Source organism: Bos indicus x Bos taurus, chromosome 10, assembly GCF_003369695.1.
Source record: "Bos indicus x Bos taurus breed Angus x Brahman F1 hybrid chromosome 10, Bos_hybrid_MaternalHap_v2.0, whole genome shotgun sequence".
Taxonomy (NCBI): domain Eukaryota; kingdom Metazoa; phylum Chordata; class Mammalia; order Artiodactyla; family Bovidae; genus Bos; species Bos indicus x Bos taurus.
Window position 1 is genome coordinate 30992212 of NC_040085.1, and position 27158 is coordinate 31019369.

At 42.4% G+C, this 27158-nt stretch overlaps 1 protein-coding gene and 1 pseudogene across 11 annotated transcripts in view; one reads left to right on the forward strand and one right to left on the reverse strand.

The window, feature by feature from the left end:
* MGA (MGA, MAX dimerization protein) overlaps nt 1-27158 on the forward strand; it is a 149099-nt gene that overhangs the window by 22162 nt on the left and 99779 nt on the right. For 7 of the 11 annotated variants that reach the window (XM_027553602.1, XM_027553610.1, XM_027553611.1 and 4 more), the window contains exon 1: nt 25470-25595. The exons of 2 other annotated variants lie outside the window; for them this stretch is intronic. The gene's annotated coding sequence lies outside the window, so the exon portion shown is untranslated. Of the gene's footprint in view, nt 1-25469; nt 25596-25674; nt 25943-27158 lie in introns of those variants that run through there. 2 more of the 11 variants (XM_027553606.1, XM_027553605.1) reach the window with 2 other exon arrangements.
* LOC113899627 lies at nt 461-25793 on the reverse strand (annotated as a pseudogene).

Sequence of the window (27158 nt, forward strand, 5' to 3'; positions counted from 1 at the left end):
TAATTTAAGCTTCTAGGTGGTCTCTTCCTCTTGACTTTGTTCTCTTACAGTATATTCTTAATATAACAGCTAGAGGGATGGTGTTAAATCAGAGATGCTGTTAAAGTCAGATCACGTCATGCTTAGAACTCTATAGTGGCTTCCTTTTTTTGCAGAATAAAATCTTTATAGTGGCCTATAAGGTTCTATATGATCTGATCCCCTCTTAGTTCTCTGACTTCATCTTTTACCACTTACCCCATTCTCTGCTCTATTTCCTTAGCTTCCTTGCTTTTCCTTTATCAAGGCTTCCCTGATTGCTCACATGGTAAAGAATCTGCCTCCAATGCAGGAAACCTGGGTTTGATCCCTGGGTTGGGAAGATCCCCTGGAGAAAGCAATGGCAACCCACTCCAATATTTTTGCCTGGAGAATTCCATGGACAGAGGAGCCTGGTGGGCTATAGTACATAGGGTTGCAAAGAGTTGGGCACGACTGAGCGACTAACACTTTCACACTTTGTAAGTCCAAGGTTTTCAGCTTAAATATCTACCAGTCATTGAAATAGAAAAATCTGGAGGGACTTTGGTTTTTGAAGGCAAGATGAAGTCTGAGGTGGGGACAAGATATCCAGATGGTATTGTCCAGTAGGCAATGGGAGATGCATAACTGCATCCTATGAAAATGGTTAGGACTGGAACTGTAATCCTTTTTTGTTTTTTTTTTAAACCTATGGGGTAACATACATATAGAAAAATGCACATATCATAAATACAGAACTGTTGAATTTTTACAAAATGAATGTACCCTTGATGTAGCACCTAAATCAAGAAAGAATTATTACCATCATTCTTGAAGGCCCCTGGTGATGAACTATAATGTTTTAATTGGCATTTGTTCTGTGTCTTCTTTGATTGTAAACACTTTGAGACAAGGACCATACCTGTTTCACGTATCATGGTAGTTTAGTAAGGTGATTTTTGTTGATGATTGCTCAGAGGAGTCTTACTTTCATTAGTCATCCCAGGGTGAGGAAAGTGTTTTCTCTAGAACTGTACTCATAGGACTTTCTGTTGATTCCAGCCAGTCTTTGTTGTTTTCCATGTCTCTGAACTCCTACAGTATTAAATGTCTGCACTTCATTTAATACTTCATCTGTGCTATCCGTGGTTCTTTAGTTTTTACCATGTGTTCAGTTCATATCTCTATTAGAAAATAAGTTCCTTGAGGTTGGGAGCCTTGTCATATACTCCTCCCTCCCTCCTTCTGTCCTTAAAATAGGATTTACTGTGGCTCTGATTGTACACATGTGAGGTGTGCCTGGCCAGGCCAGCCTGGCTCACATGGCTTGTATAATACATACATCTCTGGGGCCTGCTCTCTGTAACTGGGAAGTGCCCACCCCAAGGGTTCAGTCCAGCTTCACAAGGTCCTTGGCCACCTTTTTCTCAGTGTGGTTGGCCTCCACCTCCTGCTGATATTCCTTGTGATTCTTCTAGGCTAGCTCAGTCTTTGCCTATCGGCTCTCAGTCTCTAGGTCCTCCCAGTTGTCATCAATACCAAGAGTCTGGTCTTGGCTGGGCACCAGCTCTTGATGTGCTGACAGGGCAGCAAAGGGATCACCTTTGTCTCTAAGCTCTGGTCTACCCCAGTTATACTCACTGGCCAGCTGTGCATCCTCAGGGACAGCTCTGGGAGATGTGCTCCTGCCAACTTTGCTCCCATGAGCCCTCAGCTTCCCAACTGTTTCATTCTGACTCTGGGGATCTGTGGCTGGATTGTTGCTCTGCCCAGCCCAGGCAGAGTACTGTACTGTACTTGGTACTCAGTACTGTAGCAGTCTTGCTTGGTCGACACACATTTGATCTCCTACTCGAAGCCGCCCCAGGCTTCGTCCTCCCAGCACTGCTGTCCTCTTCTGTATCCTTGCCCTCCTCTTTTGTGTCTCCCAGTGGCCTGAGGTCGTGGGTATGGCAGGCACGGGGTGGGGTCTGGGGCAGGATGTCCCTCAGGCACAAGTCTCTGGGGGAGGTTGGTCTTGGCTTAAGCCATGGGGTATGCGTAGATCAGTATAGAAGTGAGTGACGTGACTCCTGTCATGGCCCAGCCTGCCCAGCTGGCTACGTGAGAAATCCACTTTGGCCAGCTGTGTGGGGTCCTCTGACACAGATTCCAGTTTGGACAGGCAGCTTTGAATGGCCTTGAAGGCCTCATCCTGCGTGGATTTCTCAGAACCCACAGTGAGGCTGCAGAGCACAGGCAGGGAGGATCTTGTGGGCTTAATTGTTCATCGAGTGAAAGTTATGGGTGGCAGTGAAGCCCAAAACACCTGTGACCTGAGATGATGCAAATAGGTCCTTAGTGGCCACCTAGAGGCAGAGGTGAGGCCCCTGTGTCTTGTGCTGGTATTGAAATAGGAGCTGATTTTGCCCAGGCAGATGGTGTTGCAGCTGATGGGGCCCTGTTTGTCCTTGGCCTGCAGCTGCGCAAAGAGCTTCATCAGCTCCACAGTGAGGTTGTCCTTGTTCAGCTTTGGGGCCAGGAGCAGCATGGACTTGACCATCTGCTCCTAGGGATCATGGAGAGTCTATTCCTACAAGGTTGCCACGTAGAAGTATCATAACCAGGGAGAAGCAAACATGCTGTGTCTTATTTCAGGGACTGTTCCTTTCGTTGAAAATGATTTTTAAAAAAATTTATTTTACTTTGTTGTTGTGTGCAGACTTTCTCTAGTTGCAGCGAGCAGGGGCTACTCTTTGTTGCGTTGTGATTGCAGAGGCTTCACTGCCCCACCGGCTGCACCGCCACCACTGGCTTCTCATCGCAGTGGCTTCTCTTGTTGCAGAGCTCAGGCTCTAGGTGCGAGGGCCTCAGTAGTTGCAGCTCATAGGCTTAGTTACTCTGTGGCATGTGGAATCTTCCTGGGCCAGAGATCAAACCTATGTCCCCTGCATTGGCAGGTGGATTCCCATCCACCATACCACCAGGGAAGTGCTTCACTAAAAGTGGCTTATCAAATGTATAATTAAATGCAATTTAGCTTTTATGAGATTTTCTACATTCGTTTTTTTTTTTTTTTTTAATTCTTCATCAGAGAGTTCCCTGGTGGTCTAGTGGTTAGGAGTTCAGGCTTTCACTGCCATGGCCTGGGTTCAGTCACTGGTATGGGGACTGAGATCCTGCAAGCTGTGTGGTGGACCAAAAAAAGAGTGTTTCAGACAGGGTTGCTGATAAAAATTTTAGTGCATAAAACCTTTTCTAAATTTCAGGTTGTTTCCCTAAAAGCAATACTTAAGATACATCTTTCTGAGGCAGAGGCTATGAACATTTAAAAGCTATTGATTATAAAAGCTACACATGTTCATTTTAGAACATATGAAGAATACAGAAATAGATGATAATTAAAGTCAGCTGTAATCTTGCAATGCTGTGATAACCAGTGCTTTAACATTTTGGTGAATTCCTTTCTAGAGATATCTATCTATCTGTGTATCTTATGCATTTAAAAAACCAATTGGAGTGGGTAGTGGGTCTTTTCCAAAGAGATTATACTGTTTTATAAATATTTCCATAGGCAAAGTATGCTAATTTTCTGCACACTTGACAGGATTAGGGATGCATTCATTCATCATTCACTGACTAAATGAATGCTTGTTTATAGTGAAACTCTCATGGGATCACACAGAGGCCAGGCCTGAGAGACTAACACTTTCATTTTCATTTGTCTCCATACCTACAGTTAATCTCCTATCATTTTTTTCCTTGAATTTAATTAGGTTTTTGACCCATTAGTCCTCTAGAATTATACCTGTGACTGTCTGTCTCCACATTGTTAGTCTAGTGGTCATTCCTCATTTCACATGATCTGTCAGCAGTTTTGCCACAGTTGATTACTTCCCTGTTCTTGAAACCATTTTTCCATTTGCTTCCAGGACATCACATTCTCCTAGTTCTCTTCCTATATCAGGGTCTGTCCTCCTTGGTGTTTCCTAGTTCCTCCTAATCTTCCTACCTCTCGGTGTTAGAATGCTCCAGGGCTCATATCTTGGTCATTCCCTTTAAAAAAAACTTTGTGGGAGTTCCGTGGTGGCTTTAGGATTCCAGGCTTTTATTGCCATAGCCTGGATTCAGTCAGGAAACTGAATACTATAAGTCCTGTGGCACAGCCAAAAAACCCAACTTTATTTCCTGGTCTCATTTAGTCTCTTACACTGCTGCTGCTAAGTCGCTGCAGTCGTGTCCATCTCTGTGCGACCCCATAGACGGCAGCCCACCAGGCTCCTCCATCCATGGGATTTTCCAGGCAAGAACACTGGAGTGGGGTGCCATCGCCTTCTCTGAGTCTCTTACACTGATGACTTCCAAATTTATACGTCTAGCTTTTGCCTTTTCTCTGAAATATACACTCATATTCAGTTGTCTACCCAACTGTTAGATATCTAACAGGATTTCAAACTTGACCTGCCCAAAACTGAGCCCTGATCTCCTACTGCCCCCAAATCTCCAACTCCCCTGTCTGCGCTCACCTTCCTCCCAGGAGTGAGCAGTTGTATAGTGGTTATGTTGTGGTTGTCTTGCCTTGGCTTCCTTAATTGCCTATGTGATTAGCTGTAGAAGTGGCTCAGAATCAGACAACAGTTAGGCCTTGGGTTTTGGCATACTCAGTAAAGATGAGTGGAGATACTTAGGGACTTTGGTGGACATTAAGAATCCTCCTCCCTCATTAAACTCTCTGACTTCATTTTCTATTATTGTTCCTCTATATCCCTTCTCTTCAGTCCTAATGTCTCCTTGCTATCCCTTTATCCCCCAAACTCCCCGGGAAAGCTCCTGTCTGAGGACCTTCTCCTTTTGCCCTCAATCTTTCCCAGCATCAGGGTCTTTTCCGGTGAATTGGCTCTTTGAATCAGGGGCCAAAGTATTGAAGTTTCAGCATCAGTCCTTCTAATGAATATTCAGGGTTGATTTCCTTTAGGATTCACCTGTTTGATCTCCTTGCAGTCCAAGGGACTCCCAATAGTTTTCTCCAGCATCACAATTCAAAAGCATCAATTATTAGGTGCTCAGCCTTCTTTATGGTCCAACTCACGTCTGTACATGACTACTGGAAAAACCATAGCTTTCTCTTGTGGCTCAGTTGGTAAAGAATCCACCTGCAATGCGGGAGACCTGGGTTTGATCCCTGGGTTGGGAAGATCTCCTGGAGAAGGGAAAGGCTACCCACTCCTGTTTTCTGGCCTAGAGAATTCCATGGACTATAGAGTCTATGGGGTCACAAAGAGTCGGGCACGACTGAGTGACTTTCACTTTGACTAGCCGGACTTTTATTGGCAAAGTTCCTGCTTTTTGATACTCTGTCTAGGTTTGTCATAGCTTTCCTTCAAAGGAGCAGTTCAGTTCAGCTGAGTTGCTCAGTCGTGTCTGACTCTTGGCGACTCAATGGATTGCAGCACGCCAGGCCTCCCTATTCATCACCAACTCCTGCAGTTTACTCAAACTCATGTCCATTGTGTTGGTGATACCATCCAACCATCTCATCCTCTGTCATCCCCTTCTCCTCCCGCCTTCAATCTTTCCCAGCATAAGGGTCGAAAACAAAGACTGTGTAGAGACCATAGAGTTTAGGAAATCATAGGCATATGGTTCGTTCCTTAGGGCTTGGGAATGGAAGAGACCTCACAAAGTGTGTTTAGCTGAAGAGATAAAAGGAGAGGGGGAATGCTGCAGAGGATCAACATGTAGGTAATTTGCAAAAGATGAGAATTAAGTAAAGGAGATTAAGAAGGAAGTCAATGGTAGAAGAATAAGGAGAGGGGGACACAGTAGAGCCCAGGGGTGAAGCAAGTTTTAGGAAGGGTTAAGTGGTCAGTGGTGTCAGATACCTTAGGTTAAAAGCCAAAAACTGAAGGATAAGAACTGAAGAGTGGTTATTGAGTTTGGCCACTAGGAATTCATTGGTGACCTTTAATAAGAAACGTTTTAGTGGAGTGATGAAAGTGTAGTACAGGTGCCTTCAGTTGTAGACTCTAAATGTTTATTAGTGAAAAGATGAGGGAAAGTGGGTCACAGCTTGTGGGACAAATAGAGTTGAGAGAAAAAAGATTTTTTTTTTTAAGAAGGGAAGACTTGAACATATTTATAGAATGAGGAGATGGAGTTAGAGGAAAGGCAGATATTGTGGGTGAGAAAAAGGAGTTAACTGAAGATTCTACAGAAGGTTGGGGGTTTTAGTCTTAAGAGTTTCAGTGGGGATTAGTTTTAGAAAGAAGAAATACATTTTCCTTTATGATGGATAGGAAGGAGATAAGAATGGTTGAAGACAAAGGAGTAGGAGAGAGAGGAGAAAATTTGTAGGCGATGGTACCTGATCGTCGCTTTTAGCTATGGGATTTATAATGAGAACAGCTTAGGTTTTTCATGATGTAAAAGAGCATAAATGCTTACCTTGCCTGTTTCATAGACTTGGTGTGAGTTGAAATGAATATATGTTAAAATGCTTTAGAAACTTAAAATGCTGTACAAATCTGTAGCCTGTTGTTAGTAGTCAAGTGTTGGAGAAAGCCATTTGCTTTGTATAGACTATATAGTTTACTATATCAAAATACTCCAGATAGCAAGAAGGTATAGAGGATTCTGGTGTGTTTGGACCATAATGTTGGGTTCCTGTGTCTTTATCTTGTAAAGAAACCTTTCCAAATATAAATCAGGCATGCATTTTATTAAGTACTGCTGCTGACATTAGCACCTGAAATCATTTAAAATGCTGACAGTGGGAATAATTAAGGGAAAATGTGTGGGAAGAGATCTGCTTAGAAACAAAGTGAATTTTCTGTAGTTTAAGTTTGGCTTGAGATGGCAGTAATTCTACATTCTCATGTGTATCTTCAGCTAGTTCACTTCTCATAACTTTTGAAAAACTAAACTTCAAGTTTATTTATGAATTTTTAATAATTTAGTGCTGCAGACTGATGAATGTTTAGCTCTTTTCTTTTCCATGTGTCCTCATGACACATAGGCATAGTCCTTTTTAAAATCATGTATAGGGAGTTTATCATATGGTACTTAGTAAAAAAAAAAAATACAAAAGTTTTTCTTTTTGTAAAAAAAAAGTGTTTTCTTAGCACTCTAGATTCTTTTAGAATTTTCATTACTTTGCCCTTGCTTATCATCAGTCCTAGTTTTCTGTTTATGATTTATGGTGTTGAGGACGACTGGAGAAAATCATGTAATTGAACTAATTGTTTCATTACTCATACATGCTGCTTAGTCTAATTTGGTCCTTGAGTTTTGGTTAATTACCATGAATGTTTCATGGGCTATTGACTCATACTCATTCTCTCTAGAGAAGTGCATGATGATGTTTCATTTTGTACCCTTATGCATTTATTCAAATATATTTGAGTGTATGCTGTGTGCTGGCCAGCGTGTTAAAGAGTAGAAAAATTCAGGAGGGAGACAGTAACAGTGTCAAATACAGTACATTGGTATATAAGAAAAAAAAATAAAAGACAGGAAATATACTCATTTGGTGACTAAGAAGTCATGGTGACCTTAAAAGCAGTTTCAGTAGGGGGCTAAGGGTGGAATCCCCCTCACAGTTGGTGGAAGAGTAAATGGCAGGTGATAAAAGAGGCGGGGAAGAAGAGGATAGAGAGAGGCAAAGGGGAAGGAGCAAGAGGTTGTGGACCTGGAACTGTGGTGTTGTGGTCAGGTTCAGAGAATGGGTACAAATCTGAAGTTGCTGCTGAGATATTTAAACGTCCAACCATAGGCTCTGGGTTGGAGGAATCAGGATTTGAGGGACAAGAGGTTTCTGTAAAGTAAGTAAATTAAATAGAGTAAGTAAAGTCTGAGTAAGATTTTTGTGAGCTCTTGGAGTAATCAAGGGAGAGCAGTTTCAAATGATGGTGTGATTCAGGATAAAGAGCCGAAAATAGATGGTTAATATAGAGTTGAGCTAAGAATCCTTGGAACTGAAGAGGTCTGTGCATTCTAGTGGACATTAATTGGATGGGTAATCTTCATGGACACTGAAATCTCCCAAAATTGTAATAGGAAACTTAGTAGAGAAGATTACTTGGAACTGGGCTCCTACGTTTTCAGTGAAGGAGGTATAACTAAGGGATCAGAAGATGCTAGTGATGAGGAGAAGATATATCTTGAATGTGGGGCCATGAAGGAGGGTGATCATGATCTGGAAGCTTCAGTAGAAAGGCAAGTGAATGGCAATCACTTCTGGCTGTGTGGAGATACAGATCACAGTGAAAAGAGAGAACTGTGAGAAAATCTTTATATTCCATTTATAGTTATCATAAAATATTGACTTTATTCCCTGTGCCATACCATATATCCTTCTAGTTTAATTATTTTATACATAGTAGTTTATACCTCTTAATTCTCAACCCCTACTTTATTCCTTCACATAGATAAGCACTAGTTTGTGCTCTGTATCTATGAGACTGTTTTTTTTTTTGTTGTTGTTGTTGTTATATTCACTAGTTTTATTTTTTAGATTCCACATATAAGTGAATATAAGTATTTGTCTTTCTGTGTCTGATTTACTTAGCATAATCCTCTCCAAAGTCCATCAATATTGCTGTAAATGGCAAAGTTTCATTCTTTTTTTATGGCTGAGTAGTATTGTGTGTATGTGTGTGTGTATAACTTTTTCAGCATGTATGTATGTGTGTGTTTGTGTGAAGATATATCACATCTTCTTTATCCATTCATTCCATATTTTGGCAATTGTTAATAATGCTGCTGTGAACATGGGGGTGCATGTTATCTTTTTGAATTAGTGTCGTTTTGTTTTTTTTTTTGTTTTTGGATATATTCCCAGGAGTGGAATTGCTGGGTCATATGAAAGTTCTGTTTTTTAAATTATTTGAGGAACTTGCATTATCAAGTCTGTGTGTGCGTGCATGTATAGTTGCTCAGTCATGTATGACTCTGTGATCCCATGGACTGTGTCCCGCCAGGTTCCTCTGTCCATGGGCTTTCCCAAGCAAGAATACCAGAGTGGGTTGCCATTTCCTTCTCTAGGGGATCTTCCCGACCCAGAGATTGAACCCACATCTCTTGTGTCTCCTAATTGCAAGCAGATTCTTTACCACTGCACCACCTGGGAAGCCCCTGTGGGGTCTGTAGGAAAAGCTAATTTACAAGGCTATTCACTGTTCATTAATAGTTGTTTAGGGCAGTTCTTCTCATTCACAAAAATTTTAGCTCAGAAAATTACAGTAAAATGTTACCACTGCTAAGCCTACTACTTAGTGGTAGGGCAAATCAGGATATTCGTCTTCTATTTCTGACAAAAATTCCTGAAATCAAAGATAGTAAAGTCCATGAGAGGGAAGTTAATCACTGACACTACTAGTTGAATAAAATAAGATATTCAGTTATTTTCTGCAAAGTACCTTCTGATGAATAATGCAGTGAATAACTATAGGCTTTAAACTTCCTAAATTTTCATAAACTTTGTAAATTTGTCCAATTAAGCCCTTTTCTGCCCACGTGTATTTTTACCCTATTGGTTGTAATGCATCCTAGCAGATTCTACTTCAGTTCCGTTCAGTCGCTCAGTCGTGTCTGACTCTTTGCGACCCCATGAATCGCAGCACGCCAGGCCTCCCTGTCCATCACCAACTCCTGGAGTTCACTCAGACTCAGGTCCATTGAGTCGGTGATGCCATCCAGCCATCTCATCCTCTGTCGTCCTCTTTTCCTCCTGCCCCCAATCCCTCCCAGCATCAGTCTTTTCCAATGAGTCAACTCTTCGCATGAGGTGGCCAAAGTACTGGAGTTTCAGCTTTAGCATCATTCCTTCCAAAGAAACACCCAGGGCTGATCTCCTTTAGAATGGACTGGTTGGATCTCCTTGCAGTCCAAGGGACTCTCAAGAGTCTTCTCCAACACCACAGTTCAAATGCATCTATTCTTTGGTGTTCAGCTTTCTTCACAGTCCAGCTCTCACATCCATACATGACCACAGGAAAAACCATAGCCTTGACTAGACAGACCTTTGTTGGCAAAGTAATGTCTCTCCTTTTCAATATGCTGTCTAGGTTGGTCATAATTTTCCTTCCAAGGAGTAAGTCGGAGAAGGCAATGGCACCCCACTCTAGTACTTTTGCCTAGAAAACCCCATGGACGGAGAAGCCTGGTAGGCTGCAGTCCATGGGGTCCCTAAGAGTCGGACACGGACACGGCTGAGCAACTTCACTTTCACTTTTCACTTTCATGCATTGGAGAAGGAAATGGCAACCCACTCCAGTGTTCTTGTCTGGAGAATCCCAGGGACGGGAAGCCTGGTGGGCTGCCGGCTATGGGGTCGCACAGAGTCGGACACGACTGAAGCGACTTAGCAGCAGCAGCAAGGAGTAAGTGTCTTTTAATTTCATGGCTGCAGTCACCATCTGCAGTGATTTTGGAGCCCAAAAAAATAAAGTCTGACACTGTTTCCACTGTTTCCCCATCTATTTGGCATGAAGTGATGGGACCAGATGCCATGATCTTAGTTTTGTGAATGTTGAGCTTTAAGCCAACCTTTTCACTCTCCTCTTTCACTTTCATTAAGAGGCTTTTTAGGTCCTCTTCACTTTCTGCCATAAGGGTGGTGTCATCTGCATATCTGAGGTTATTGATATATTTCTCACAGCAAGCTTGATTCCAGCTGTGCTTCTTCCAGCCCAGTGTTTCTCATGATGTACTCTGCATAGAAGTTAAATAAGCAGGGTGACAATATACAGCCTCAAAGTACTCCTTTCCTATTTGAAACCAGTCTGTTGTTCCATGTCCAGTTCTAACTTGCTTCCTGACCTGCATATAAGTTTCTCAAGAGGCAGGTCAGGTGGTCTGGTATTCCCATCTCTTTCAGAATTTTCCACAGTTTATCGTGATCCACAGAGTCAAAGGCTTTGGCATAGTCAATAAGGCAGAAATAGATGTTTTTCTGGAACTCTCTTGCTTTTTCCATGATCCAGCGGATGTTGGCAATTTGATCTCTGGTTCCTCTGCCTTTTCTAAAACCAGCTCGAACATCTGGAAGTTCACGGTTCACGTATTGCTGAAGCCTGGCTTGGAGAATTTTGAGCATTACTTTACTAGCGTGTGAGATGAGTGCAATTGTGCGGTAGTCTGAGCATTCTTTGGCATTGCCTTTCTTTGGGATTGGAATGAAAAACTGACCTTTTCCAGTCCTGTGGCCACTGCTGAGTTTTCCAAATTTGCTGGCATATTGAGTGCAGCACTTTCACAGCAGCATCTTCCAGGATTTGAAATAGCTCAGCTGGAATTCCATCACCTCCACTAGCTTTGTTTGTAGTGATGTTTTCTAAGGCCCACTTGACTTCCTATTCCAGGATGTCTGGCTCTAGGTGGGTGATCACACCATCGTCATTATCTTGGTCGTGAAGCTCTTGTTTTGTACAGTTCTTCTGTGTATTCTTGCCACCTCTTCTTAATATCTTCTGCTTCTGTTAGGTCCATACCATTTCTGTCCTTTATCGACCCCATCTTTGCATGAAATGTTCCCTTGGTATCTCTAATTTTCTTGAAGAGATCTCTAGTCTTTCCCATTCTGTTGTTTTCCTCTATTTCTTTGCATTGATCGCTGAGGAGGGCTTTCTTATCTCTTCTTGCTATTTTTTGGAACTCTGCATTCAGATGCTTATACCTTTCCTTTTCTCCTTTGCTTTTCGCTTCTCTTCTTTTCACAGCTATTTGTAAGGCCTCCCCAGACAGCCATTTTGCTTTTTTGCATTTCTTTTCCATGGGGATGGTCTTGATCCCTGTCTCCTATACAATGTCACAAACCTCAGTCCATAGTTCATCAGGCACTCTATCAGATCTAGTCCCTTAAATCTATTTCTCTTCAGGTTGCACTAAATTAGTGTTTGGGAAGTTTCTTTGAAAATATTCTTGTCTATATGCAGATTATTCATACAGGCTAATTATCTGACTCATCAAGAGCCAAGGAAAGGACTCAGAATCATTTGCCTTGATATTGTATGGTTGTTTTTTAATTAATGAATGAAATAGTTTTTTTGTTGATGTTGAAATCAAATGTCTTCAGCTCCTTGAACTACTATTTTTGCCAAAAGGTTTATAATCTCAAATTTATTTTCTATAGACACATTTCTTTGACTGCTATAGTTATAAGTTGATTTAATTAACTCACCATTGAAAAGGCTTTCCTTGTGGCTAACAAATGAGCCACTCACAAGCTTATTTTGGTTCCATCCTCATTTTTATTTTTGTGAAGAAAATCAGCTGTGAAGAGATCCTCTTTTTAAGTTTTCTAATTTTTCTGATTGTGTTTTCCCATGAGTTGGAAATACTGTGATGACTGCTTATTCTGGTTCTATTGATGTATTTTGTATTCTTTCAGCACAGCTGTAGTATCATTGCATAATCAACCTAATGCTTTGTTAATCTAGTTTGATAACAAAATTATCTAGACTTCATTGTATCTTAAAAGTATGATATTTGAAGCTCAGTTTTATCTTCTTGTTTTGACTTAGGGTATGCACTGGTAATATAAAATACAACACATACGGATAAATGTAGTGCCTGAAAAGCTGTTGTCATTATTGCTTTATTGTAATTTGTGGTGCTCTGAGCAGCATTGCAAAACCATTAGACTGCCTTATGTGATCTCTTAGAAATGCTGAAGTCTTGCATGCTGTCTTAGGGTTTTGCATATTGTCTTACAGTGTTCCTTCATGAACTTCTTAGAAGTCTGTGGTCTTGTAATTAAGAAGTTGAGATCTAAGATGTTCCTGCTGCTGCTAAGTCAACTTCAGTCGTGTCTGACTCTGTGTGACCCCATAGATGGCAGCCCATCAGGCTCCCCCGTCCCTGGGATTCTCCAGGCAAGAACACTGGAGTGGGTTGCCATTTCCTCCTCCAATGCATGAAAGTGAAAAAATGAAAGTGAAGTGGCTCAGTCCTATCTGACTCTTAGCGACCCCATGGACTGCAGCCCACCAGGCTCCTCCACCCATGGGATTTTCCAGGCAAGAGTCCTGGAGTGGGGTGCCATTGCCATGTTCCTGAGCTATGTTTAATTCTACATGTCCAAAATCAATGCTGTTGTCATTGACTCTATCCCACTTTATTCTTATCCCTTTCACTATGCCTCCAAATCCAATCATCTGTCTCTTGTTTATTAATCCATTGATTTTGCAAATATGTGAATGCCTGATTTATATTTAGCACCAGGCCTAAGTATGTAATGATATACAAAGCAAACACAGTTACTCTGTTCTTTTAAAGGTTATTCAGTAGTATAGCAATTTAAAAGTGTGAACTTTGGGTTCAAATTTTTCTCCTTACTGCTTTATGACCTAGAGCAAATTACTTAACCTCTCTGTACCTCAGTTTCATCTTTGAAGTTGAGAGAATTCTTGCTTCATTGGTTATTGGAATTAAATGAGTTAATATACGTAAAATGCTCAGTAAATGTTAGCTTTTATTATTTGTGGAGGAAATAGACATTATATGGTCACAAGTAAGTGATCACACATATTGATAAGTGTTATGAAGTAACAGAACAAGATATTTTGAGAGAATTTAGAGTTGGCAGTAGGGATACCATTGAGATAGTGGCATTTACACAGACTTGAAAGATGAATAAATGTTAACTGAGGGTTTGTGAGGACTAGAAGCATTTCAGGCAAAAAGAAAAGGTGATGCAAAGGCCTCAGAAAGGGTTAGGGTTAGGAGCATTTGATGAACAGAAGGTTGTTTTGTCTGGAGTATGGTACATTATATGGAGACTGCTGCTACTGCTACTGCTAAGTCGCTTCAGTGGTGTCTCTGTGCGACCCCATAGATGGCAGCCCATCAGGCTCCCCCATCCCTGGGATTCTCCAGGCAAGAACACTGGAGTTGGTTGCCATTTCCTTCTCCAGTGCATGAAAGTGAAAAGTCAAAGTGAAGTCGTTCAGGCGTGTCTGACTCTTAGGAGCCTACCAGGCTCCTCTGTCCATGAGATTTTCCAGGCAAGAGTCCTGAAGTGGGGTCCCATCGCCTTCTCTGTGGGGAGACTGACGTGAATGCAAAGATCTGTAGGTCATATTAAGGAGTTTGGATTTTATTCTGACTGAAATGAAAAGCTAATGGAAGATCATAAATGGCAGAGTTGACATGAACTGATTTATGTTTAGAAAGTGCCGCTTGCTGCTGTGTGGAGAGTAGACTAGGGAAGAGCTAGAATGAGCACCTAGAGATCAGTCTATTGAAAAAAAGAAGCCATTGCAGTGGCTCTGGGAAGAGCTGTTGTTATTTAGGACTAGGGTGGCAGTAGCGGAGGTGGAATGAAATGTGTGGATTTAAAGTGTTTTAAATTGAGTGCCTGTACCACCCTTATGGCAGAAAGTGAAGAAGAAACTAAAAAGCCTCTTGATGAAAGTGAAAGTGGAGAGTGAAAAAGTTGGCTTAGAGCTCAACATTCAGAAAACAAAGATAAAAAAAAAAACAACAAAGATCATGGCATCCGGTCCCACCACTTCATGGGAAATAGATGGGGAAACAGTGGAAACAGTGTCAGACTTTATTTTTTTGGGCTCCAAAATCACTACAAATGGTGACTGCAGCCATGAAATAAAAAGACGCTTACTCCTTGGAAGGAAAGTTATGACCAACCTAGATAGCATATTCAAAAGCAGAGACATTACTTTGCCAACAAAGGTTCGTCTAGTCAAGGCTATGGTTTTTCCTGTGGTCATGTATGGATGTGAGAGTTGGACTGTGAAGAAGACTGAGCGCTGAAGAATTGATGCTTTTGAACTGTGGTGTTGGAGAAGACTTGAGAGTCCCTTGGACTGCAAGGAGATCCAACCAGTCCATTCTAAAGGAGATCAGCCCTGGGTGTTCTTTGGAAGGAATGATGCTAAAGCTGAAACTCCAGTACTTTGACTACCTCATGGGAAGAGTTGACTCATTGGAAAAAACTCTGATGTTGGGAGGGATTGGGGGCAGGAGGAGAAGGGGATGACAGAGGATGAGATGGCTGGATGGCATCACTGACTAGATGGACGTGAGTCTGGGTGAACTCCAGGAGTTGGTGATGGACAGGGAGGCCTGGCGTGCTGTGATTCATGGGGTCGCAAAGAGTCGGACACGACTGAGCGACTGATCTGAACTGAACAACTAGGCTTGCCTAGTAGCTCAGACGGTAGGAGCATCCACTTGCAGTGCAGGAGACCCGAGTTCAATCCTTGGGTTGGGAAGATCCCCTGGAGAAGGAAATTGCAACTCACTCCAGTAATCTTGCCTGGAGAATTCCATGGACAGAGGAGCCTGGCTGGCTACAGTCCATGGGGTGGCAAAGAGTTGGACATGACTGGGCGACTAACACACACTCAAAAGTGCTAGGCACTGTAATTGAAACTGAGGGTACAATGTTGAGGTTAAAAAGGATACAATTTCTAATTTAGTCAGTTTGTGGGGGTGGTGGGATAGGGGAAGAAATAAGACAATGAAATAATTATACAATTAAGTATAAAAATTAGAACTGTGGTAAGTTCTAGTAAGGGCAGTTATGTGGTGCTTTTTGAGATCATATCATGATCAGTAAGTCAGGGATGTTGAAACAACAGGAAAATTTGGTGATTGGCTAGACCTTTGGGCAGGTAAGGAAGAGGCAAGTGTCAAGAATTGAGTTTCTGATGTGAGCAAGTATGTAGGTGTATATAGAGAGAAGTCTGATTAGCTTCTAGTCTTGTCATCTTCCACATGGTCTTAACCAGTGGCCAGAAGTAGTTTTCTTAAAACATGTGAATTTGAGTATTTCATATATCTTCTTATAATCCCTTGAATGACAGTTTTTAGGTTCTCAGTTTCTTTAGTAGAGCATTTTAACATTGAATAGCAACAGGCAGAATCCCACATTATACATTTTTGTCTTTTGTTTCTTATAAGATGAATTTCCACCTCTTATTTGCTAGGTAATATGAAATATGGCCCCTTTGCTTTTTCTAGACCTATAATTCTCCATAGATCACAGACTTTTTAAATTGTAGCCATATTACAGTACTTGTGCCCCCTGAAATGTATTCCCTCTTCTGTCTTTACACAGGCTGCTTTCTGTCTGAAGTACTATTCTTCTGTACCCGCTATGCCTGCTGCTCTTTCATACCTTGTTAATTTCTAGTCATTCTTCACTTTTTCTGGGAGTTCTTTTCTAACCTCCGTCGTCTGGTTTTGTTGTTCAGTTGCTCAGTCATGTCCGACTCTTTGTAACCCCATGGACTGCAGCATGCCAGGTTTCCCTGCTTTAACTATCTCCCTGAGTTTGCTCAAACTCAGTGTCCATTGAGTCGATGATGTCATCCAGCCATCTCATCCTCTGTCGGCCCCTTCTCTCCTGCCCTCAACCTTTCCCAGTATTAGGGTCTTTTCCAATAAGTAGTTCTTCGCATCAGGTGGCCAAAGTATGGAGTTTCAGCTTTAACATCAGTCCTTCCAATGAAATATTCAGGACTGATTTCCTTTAGGATTGACTGGTTTGATCTCCTTGCAGTCCAGGGAACTCTCAAGGGTCTTCTCCAGCACCACAGTTCGAAAGCATAATTCCTCTGCACTCAGCCTTCTTTACCGTCTAACTCTCACATCCATACATGACCACTGGAAAAACCATAGCTTTGATTTAGTCTGATTTAGCTATCCTTCATTTGTGCTTCTGTTTTCTCCCTGGACAGAAAGGCATAAAACAATAGCTTTATTTTTTGCTGTCATTATTGATTATCTGATAATTGATTGCAAGCTCTTAAGAGCAGAAATCACGTCTTGTTTTTGTGATCTGTGTATGGTAAATACACAAAAAATGTTTGACTGGAGGAGTTAATGAATTCTATTTTATGTCAGGTACCTTTGCACAAACTATTTTCTAATTAGGATACGTTTCCTCCTTTGCTTTGTCGACTTCTAGACATCCTTTATTTAACCCTAAGTCTTCCATGATACTTCAGTGACAGTTTCTTCATTCCCTGTGCTTCTCTAGTTTTTCTTTTGTACACCCCTGATAAATGTTTGGCAGTACAGAGTAGGGATCTAAATGTTTGAATGAGTGAATCATGAGCATCGTGGAGTTATAGACTGGATAAATATTTCCCCAGTGTCCAATCCATTTCTTGGGGTAGGTTACGTCTACACGGTACTAATTGTACTTGTTGCATTGATCTTCATTATTTTATAAAGACATCCCTATCTCCAAATTCTAAATAGTTTATTGTAGTTCTCTTTACTGACTATGTAGCTACTGCCTTCATTGTTTTTTTTTTCTCTCCCATTAATTTTATTTTTCCTTCAGGAACGAGCTCAAAAGTCCTCTCTTCTTTGTAACCTTTTAGAATCCCTAGACTGTGTGCATTCCTATGGTGTTCCTAGAAGGATTTTTCCAAACTGCCAAAAATAACTTTGCAATATTATTATCCTGTCTTTTCATCTAGAACTCCAGGGGACTCATTTTTATTCATTCTTCTATCCCTGGTTCGGTGCCTTGCACATAGTTGGTGCTTAACACATATTTCTTAACCGATTATATTCTTATTTAGAGACTGTTGGGTGGCAATAATCTGGAATGAAAAATATCAGGTCTGTGTGTGATCTCTACAATCTATATATAGATAATTTGGATAATGTACTGTGTTCAGCTTGCTTGAATAATCTTTATATTCTGTATTTCAGTACATCCTTTTCCTTTCATTTAATAGGTATTCCCTGCCCTCCAGTGGTTAGATCACAGCTAACATTCTTAGTAAGGGTAAAGATTATACAATCCTTTTTCAATGTTTGTTTTAAAGTTATATTTAAAATCTCAGATTTACTTCTCAGATAAACAAGTTTGTTTGTTTTTTTTTTAACCCCACTGTTTTTCCCTTGGATCATCGAAAAAACAAGAGAGTTCCAGAAAAACATCTATTTTTGTTTTATTGACTATGCCAAAACCTTTTGACCGTGTGGATCACAATAAACTGTGGAAAACTCTGAAAGAGATGGGAATACCAGACCACCTGACCTGCCTCTTGAGAAACCTATATGCAGGTCAGGAAGCAACAATTAGAACTGGCCATGGAACAACAGACTGGTTTCAAATAGGAAAGGAGTACGTCAAGGCTGTATATTGTCACCCTTATTTAACTTCTATGCAGGGTACATAATGAGAAACGCTGGGCTGGAAGAACCACAAGCTGGAATCAAGATTGCTGTGAGAAATATCAATAACCTCAGATATGCAGATGACACCACCCTTATGGCAGAAAGTGAAGAACTAAAGATCCTCTTGATGAAAGTGAAAGAGGAGAGTGAAAGAGTTGGTGCTCAGCATTGAGAACACTAAGATCATGGCATCTAGTTCCATCACTTCATGGCAGATAGATGGGGAAACAGTGTCAGACTTTATATTTTTGGGCTCCAAAATCACTGCAGATGGTGACTGCAGCCATGAAATTAAAAGACACTCCTTGGAAGGAAAGTTATGACCAACTAGACAGCATATTAAAAAGCAGAGACATTACTTTGCTGACAAAGGTCCGTCTAGCCAAGGCTATGGCTTTTCCAGTAGTCATGTACAGATGTGAGAGTTGGACTGTGAAGAAAGCTGAGCACCAGAGAATTGATGCTTTTGAACTGTGGTGTTGGAGAAGACTCTTGAGAGTCCCTTGGACTGCAAGGAGATCCAACCAGTCCATCCTAAAGGAGATCAGTCCTGGGTGTTTATTGGAAGGACTAATGTTGAAGCTGAAACTCCAATCCTTTGGCCACCTGATGCGAAGAATTGACTCATTTGAAAAGACCCTGATGCTGGCAAAGGTTGAGGGCAGGAGTAGAAGGGGATGACAGAGGATGCGATGGTTGGATGGCATCACCGACTCAATGGACATGAGTTTGGGTGGACTCTGGGAGTTGGTGATGAACAGGGAGGCCTGGTGTGCTGCGATCCATGGGGTCGCAGAGAGTCGGACATGACTGAGCAACTGAACTGTTTTTCCCTTATGTCTGATAATGCTTGAAGTGTAGCTTGACCTACCTCTTCTTTTGTTACCATGAGCCACTATGTATCCCACAGTGTTTCTTAAGTATGCATTGATTGAGTGGGTGGCTCACTCAGTCTGACCTTGGTGCTTGGTTTCACTGCATTGTTCTCACATATCTCTATCAAGGGTGTAGGATCTTGCCACAGTGGTAAAGGTATCTTGTTTTCAGTAATACTCTCTGCACCCCACTAACACATACACTCAGAGTAGCCTGCTAATCATGTGCTTGTCCTTTAGTCTGGATTGGGGTGTCTCCTGGCTCTAACATCTTCTTCCCTTCCACTGTTTCTGATGAGGAAAGGCTGACTCTTGACTTCTTGGCAAGGTGATTTATTAACCTGGCCCAGGCCTCTTTTATGTTATTTTTTTCCCCAGAAGACCAAATCTTAGCTATCCAGGGAGCTTGGTATATGGCTAGCAGTCATTTCTAAACACCTGCTGCAAATTTTCAGTGGTATATCATGAAATAAGGACAGTGGAGTACATTTTTTTCTATCTAAATGTATTAAAAATAAATGACTATTATTCCTCATGAGATACGGTCTCCTTGATTTTTGGTCTTAAAATACCCATTATTTTGGGAATTCCCTGGCAGTCCAGTGGTTAGGACTCTGCACTTCCATTACAGGAGGCCCAGGTTTAATCACTGGTTTGGAAACTAAGATCCCACAAGCCATGAGGAATGGCCCCCTGCAGAAAATAAAAAAAGTCCATTCTTTAAGAAAGAATGGTTAATAGTAGGTGGTATACTTTGTAAGATAAAAATCTGCTTACCTTGTGATAGTCATTTAAATCTTTTGGGGAAATTTTACTGTTTTGTGGTGTACTAGTAGTCTCGGACGGAGAAGGCAATGGCACCCCACTCCAGTGCTCTTGCCTGGAAAATCCCATGGACGGAGGAGACTGGTAGGCTGCAGTCCATGGGGTTGCGAAGAGTTGGACACGACTGAGCGACTTCACTTTCACTTTTCACTTTCATGCATTGGAGAAGGAAATGGTAACTCACTACAGTGTTCTTGCCTGGAGAATCCCAGGGATGGGGGAGCCTGGTGGGCTGCCGTCTGTGGGGTCACACACAGTCGGACACGACTGAAGTGACTTAGCAGCAGCAGCAGCAGTAATCTCGGAACCACTGTGTTGATCACCATAGCTCATTTCCATGAGGCAGTGTGCCCTTCTTGCAAAGTAAGCATGATTTCTTTCATATGCATTTGCAGACAAATTTTCAGTGTATTTTTCTGTCATAGATTTCTTGATTTTTGCTTGATTCCAGTCTTGCAGTTTACTGTCTCTCGGTCATCTTCTTTGGCCAGTAGTTCTAGTTTTTGTTTTTGTATGCTCCCATGTGTGTTTTAAATCCCTGTGCTGCTGTAGGCTATAAACTTTTTCCTGTTCTTCTTTTTATGCTTTCCTGGATAAGATGTTTCTTCTGAGGGCTCAATACTACATTGAAAATATTTATTGTTTACTTTTCTTTTAGACCTATTCTGTTTTTGCTTTGTAATCCTTCTGAAACTAGTTTTCTTTTTTTCTTTTTCTTTTTTTTTGAAACTAGTTTTCTGAACTTCATTTATTTTTTACTGATTTCTGACATCTCCCTCTTTAAATATTACTAAAGCAAATTCACTGTTATCCTTTCATCTTGAAGATATTTACTGATTTTTTGGTATATGCAGATGGCAGTCTCTGTTATGACTTTTGCTTTTGTTACCAGATGATAAATTATGGAATCACAGAATTTCTCCCAATGCAAAGAATCTGCTTGCCTTTGGTGATTTCCCAGGTAATAGTCAATTAAAAGTCATGCATGCAAAGGCAGTCAACAACTAGTTGGATTTTCCTTCAGAACTGTTCTTACCTCTTGAAGCATCTGCCCTGTCAATAATATTTATCCATTCCTCTCAGGAGAAATTAATTTAAGAGTCAGTGGTACTACAACAAAAACTGTACACTTTTGGAAAATGTTGGCCAAAGTAGGATGTTTGTTTGTTACTATTAATGTGAATATGGTTTAAAGTAGTATGATCCTGTTTTCCAAATCCCAAAGTTTTACACAGTAATTCAATATTTGATATTTAGACTTGCCTAGAAAACTGGGACCTATAGTTTCATATTCATTTGTCCAACAAATATGTGTCTGGTCTGTTCCAGGGATTGTGCTAGGTGCTAGAATAAAGCAAGCAAACAGTCTAGTGGGCAAAACATTCATTAATGCATAATTTAAAAAATAATTACAGTTGTGGCAGGTGTTGTAAGAAATACATGGTAGTGTGAGAGCACAAAATAGGCAGATATCTGATACTGATGGTTAAGGAAAGTTTCTTGAAGAAGGAGATTTAAATCTAGGCATGAAGGATAAGTAAGTTAGGTTTGAGGGATCTGAGAAGATCTTAGGCAAAGGGTAAGAAATATGATTGTGCAGGCTTAAGATATGGGGCAGCAAGAGGAAATGGTGTTTCTTCATGAACTTTGATAACATTCCACCACATTTGTTTCTCTTTTCCATTCTTACTTTTATTAATAGATATTAAGAGATATTTTCTAAAATATGCTTTTAATCATATTACTATACTGATTAAGAAAGTTATTTTTTTAGGAGTTTTTTTGGTGTGGACCATTTTAAAAAAGTATTTATTGAATTTGTTACAATATTGGTTCTACTTTCTGTTTTGGTTTTGGCTGTGAGGCATGTGGGATCTTAGCTCCCTGACTGGGGATCGAACCTGCACCCCCTGCATTGGAAGGCAAAATCTTAACCACTGGACCACCGGGGAAGTCCCTGATTAAGAAACTTTTAAAGCTATTCATTGGATAGATTATTAGAGCTGCTTCAGGGCAGGAGTCCTGCCACTTTTAAGACCCGACACTTTTAAGTTATACATGTTGAGCCAGTTGTACTTTATCTATATGAGTTGGTTTTAGTTGCAATAATAAATAGTAGGCAAAGATGGAGTTGTATATAAGCTGATATGATCCCTTCTTTTTTTTCTGCCTAGCACATAAGTTTTTAGTGAAACGTGGCTAGTAAAAGTTGTTGTTGTTGTTTTTTGGTTAAAAAACAAAAACAAGCCGCTTTTGCGACCTAGTCTGTATGTAGCTCATATTCTAAGAATAGTCTTTATTGTATTGAAATAAGATATTGTACTGTTCATGGAGTTCTCGAGGCAAGAATAGACCTTGGAAAAGACCTTGCTCCTGGGAGGGATTGAGGGCAGGAGAAGAGGGAACGAGAGGATGTGATGGTTGGATGACATCACTGATTGAATGGACATGAGTTTGAGCAAACCCCGGGAGATCGTGAAGGATAGGGAAGCCTGGCGTGGTGCAGTCCATGGGATTGCAAAGAGTTGGATTCGACTTAGCAACTGAACAACAAGAGAGTATAAACGGGATAGCAACCCAGGAGTTATGAGGGGTGGTGCTGGTCTCATCTGAAGAGTGTCATCATTTTCTCTTTTAGTCATTTGAGGGAGGTATGTCTTCAGTAGAAATTGGAACTGGGAAGGTGGGATTTGAATAGACTGGATAAGGAGTATAGTTTGTCTTGCTGGTGGATTCTGTTTAAGTTGTGCCAACTCTTTGGAGTTCTAGTGCAGACATCTTAACAGTACATGAGTTGCCTGTCTTCTCTCCTCAGCATATACAAGGCACTCAAATATTTGTTGAGTAGGAAAAATGTTCATGTAAGTTGATAGGGTTTATGTGTTTATAAAGAATCTTGGTTCAAAACTGTACTTTTTAGCCAGATTTAGCATGCATTCTTTATCCCCACCCCCCTAATACTTGGTAAAATCTCTTTGAAAGTCCAGCAAAGGAAATCCAAGGGAAAGCTTTTGTTTCAGGCTGGATGAATAAAGTGAGTTTAGAGCTCATTTCTCTAACTGAAATGAGAGAACTCCAATAGAAAGGAGCAGGATCTCCTGGCACTTGAAGCTCGGCCCCAGTGATTCAACCACTCGGTCCCAATGATTTAAGTGGATTCAACTTAAACAGAATCCACCAGCAAACCAATGTCAAGTGGAAACTCCTAGAATATTCCAGAACTGGGCAGAGATGTAGTCACTGAGTGTTCTTCAACTGAACCACTGAGGTCTGCCTGTGAAACTCACAAGCATCAATTCTTGCAGTTAGTTTGGAATTTTAAAAAGTTGGATTATATAAGCCTTTTAAAGGAAGTCATTCTTATATATGCAAAGAATACACCCAAGGATCCCAGTCTGAGAAACACTGCATTAAACACTGAATGTAAACACAGGTTACTTGAAGAAGCCAAAAGAAAAAAGTGGTACTAGCATGATACGATGTTGGGCTTCCCTTGTAGCTCATTTGCTAAAGAATCTGCCTGCAGTGCAGGAAACCTGGGTTTGATCCCTGAGTTGGGAAGATCTTCTGGAGAAGGAAATGGCAACCCACTCCAGTATTCTTGCCTGGAGAATCCCATGGACAGAGGAGTCTGGCAGGCTACAGTCCATGGAGTTAGAAGAGTCAGACACGACATAGTGACTAAAGAGAGAGAGAATGATGTTAAATCAAAAACAGGCCACTAAAATGGTGTGGCAATGTTATTTTTAGATTACATATAAAAACATTTTAATAAGTTCTCAGATTCTTGATAGTACATCTCTAGCTCTTTATAGGTTAGGCAGATTCCACTCTGAAAAAATACAAGTAGTCTACCTCTCCCACCAGGAGATCCAGTGCTGAATCTTGAATTTTTTTAAGTGCCTGGCATTTCATAATTTTTCTTGGTGTAGGGAGAGAGAAGCAAAAGAAAAACTCCATTCTCCCTCACCACCAAGGTGTCCTCACAGATTCTCCAATGTTAACTTGTTCTTCTGGGGATGCATCTCTGGCTAGACATGGTTGTTAACCAGTCATCGTTCATTTAGACTTTAGGATTAGATGCTTAAATAATAAGTCAACACAGATTTTATTTTTGCTTCAGAAAATGCAAATTTTATAAGAGGAAACCTTAGACTTTTGAGAGGAAGGCATTCTTGGATAAGGTGGGAGATTCTGAAAAGGTGGCTTCCAGGAAAGAGGTTCTTGGAGTCAGGGAAGAGGAGGAAGGTGTGGAAAACTTACTTTTCAGTTTTGCCTAGGATCTTGCATATTATTCTTTTGTTGCACTGGTAATGCTGTGGTTGACAGTGCTTGAATGCGGGGCTTCAGAGCAACTTAAGAAGTCCGTCAACGTTAGCCTGCATGTTTTCCATTCCATACTTATTTCAGCAGTTTCTCCTCATGGTGTGGCGTATCCTCTCAGGAAGAGCAGAAGGAAGAGAAAGAAGACCCTTCCTAATATGCCTGGAGTCCAGCACAGATTAATAAGTCTTGTTGGATAAGCCTCTTCTTCTTGGCTCTTTTCTTGTAATCGCCTCTTTCTCCTTCACAGCGTTTTATATTAAGTCACCTAGCCGGTAATAGGTTCTCAGTATTTGCCAATTCTTCTAAGAGAGTGACAGGAAAGTGGAAACATGGACCACAGTTTATGCTCTCTTACTTCCTACTTCTCTTTTGCCTCTTTTCTCCCACTTTAAACGACTGTCTTTTTACTGGATGTTAGCAGAGAAGAAAGAATGGCTTGTAATGGGGGTAGGTAAGGGGTAGGGAAGAAGATATTTTTGATATTTGGTTGGGAGAAATATCATACCATCAAGTTAATTCAGCAGTTGCTTGAAACATCATACTTTTTTGTTTGTGCCTCATAGCTTAAATATCTCGAACAAACAAAAATTAAAAACGCAGGATCAGGGCATTAACCTTGGATAATACGCTCTATCGTGCAAAATTCTCATTTTCACGTTTTACTGTTTTTTATCGACATCTTTCTATCAGGTGAGCTAGTAGCAATTCTTCTTCCCTTCTCACTTGGCACTGAGGTTTTCGGACTCCTCCCTACTTTACTAGTGGTCTTCGGTCGTGGATGTTGCTAAATTGATCACCCGTCTCACAGGATCTTTTCTTCAAGGTTTCCCGACGTCGTGGTCCTCTCCAAGACCACAGCACATTGGGGAGGAAGATCTCAGATTCTTTGGACGGGCTAGTAAAGCCTTGGAGGCTGCGGAATCTCACGTGGGTGGGGCTGGGCGCAGCAGGGGCGGGGCCAGCGAGGAGCCCAAGGGAAAAGGTGGCAGGCACAGATGAGAAAACCCGCGGGCAAAGGTTTCACAGTTTTCACGAAGGCTTCGTGTGCGAGGCTGAGGGAATTGGGATGCCTCCCTCCTGCCTCGCCATTCTTGATTCTGGAAGCTTCAGTAGGCTTTTCTCGGTTGGTGGTACCCGGAAAGGCAGCCGCTTCAGCTCCAGGGGCGGGTCCCAAGGGTCTTGTCGCAGCTCCCGGGCCGTTTGGCCTCCTGGCGTTGGGGGAGGGGCGAGGGAGGTGCTGCTCGCGCCTCCTTTTGCGCTTGCGCGACGGGCTCCGAGCGGGTAGGAGCGCGTGCGCGATGACGTGTACGTCCTATGCGCGCGCAGGCTCTTCAGCTGGAGCGGACACACGGTGTGCGAACCGAACAGAATAACCCGCCCCCAGCGGGATGTGAAGGACTCCGGGTGAGGCCGGCCACGCCCCGCACGGTAACTCTCGGGCCCGGGTGGAGGGCGTCTCCTTAGTACTGGCCGGATTGGAGTTTTCCGAGAGTTTGAAGCTCTTGTGTATTTTTTACGGTGTGAGGAGCGTTCCACTGAGCGATCTTCGCACGCCCCGGCCAGGCCGGGCCTTGCGCGGGGCCGCCTTTGGCGCGCGCCTATGGTCTTCTGAGCGAGGCTGCGCATGTCACCTCGCGCGCGTCCCCGGCCTCACTTCCGCGTCGCGCGGCGAACTCGGAACATCGACGCCAGCCAGAGCGGCCACGAGGCGGGCGGGGTGAGAAGCGCCCATGGCGCAGCCCTGCCCTCGCGTGTGTGGGGTGCTGCACCGCATGGTACGATCCGCGTGACGCCTTCCAGCCAGTCGTGGGGCTTTAGGTCGAGAGCCGTGCTTGTGCGCTTTGCCTTTTAGAGCTCAGGTCTCGGCGTTCCAAAACTCCGAAGGAAACGGTGCTGACCTCGCTTTTCTAAGGAGCTGTGTGCAGCATATTGACACCTGTATAAACCTTTGGTCTAGCATGTAATTTCCTGACAAGTTGTTTGAAGCAAGACCGCGAGTTTAATAAAGAAGGAGGTCGAGGAAGTGAGCTGTATAGGACTGGGAACTTGGTAAACAAAGGACCGGTGGTTCGTAAGTGCAGAAATGAGGGCGGGGAAAACAGGTGGGAAGAGCAGGTGATATTTTCTTTTCCCCTCTGTGGGGCACCCTTTGGCCAGTTCTCTGTGTGGCTTCCCGCCCCTGTTAAATGGTCAAGCTCTGTGCCCTCAGCAGTAGGTGGGTCTGGGATAGAAATACACCGCTCCGAGTACTAGCAATCAAAGTTAAGGAATCTGCTTGCGAGGAGTATAGAAAATTTAGGGATTATTTCAAACTGGGTTGAGAGTGGGAAGTGGTAGTGTCTTGTGAAGATTTTTGTTCCGCCTTCGGAACTCTGGAGATGCCATGCCTCCTCTGGCGACGATGGACGCAGGGAAGGTGAAGGAGTTCTGAAAAGAAGAGTTACTGATGGCAGAACAATGTGAATAACCAAAGCGCTCTTCCTTCTGAGGGAAGACCACTCTCCCAGAGTTCGCGTCGCAGGGGCAGACACGTTGATCAAGAGATCTCTCGAGCCCACCCGCGCGCTGCCTTATGTGTTTTAAAGCACACCAGGCTTCTGCGGCAGAGTCCCTGGCAAATGCTGCCTGCTCTGCCTCTTTTTGGGCACGACGCCGCGGCTAAGGCTGCAGGGAAAGTGCTTGGAGGTGGCGTGACGGCTGCTGGGAAAGAGGGCCGGCCTGGGAGGGCCGGACGGCTGGTTCTGTAGTCGCCACGGTAACCGAATGCGACTGGATCCCGCCGAGTGATCCGCGGGTTCCCGCTGGCGGCACGTGATTTGTCGGTCTCCCCTTCCCCAGAAGTGCTTTCCTTGAGGCATTTTTTCACGTGGTTCTTGGCTAGCTAGCCTCTGTAGTTGAAAAGCGGTGATGTGGGCCCTGGTAGTCGACGGCGACTGCGGTTCTCTGAGACTGGCAGGAGGCCTCTTCGCGCTAGTCCTTCTTGATGCCAGA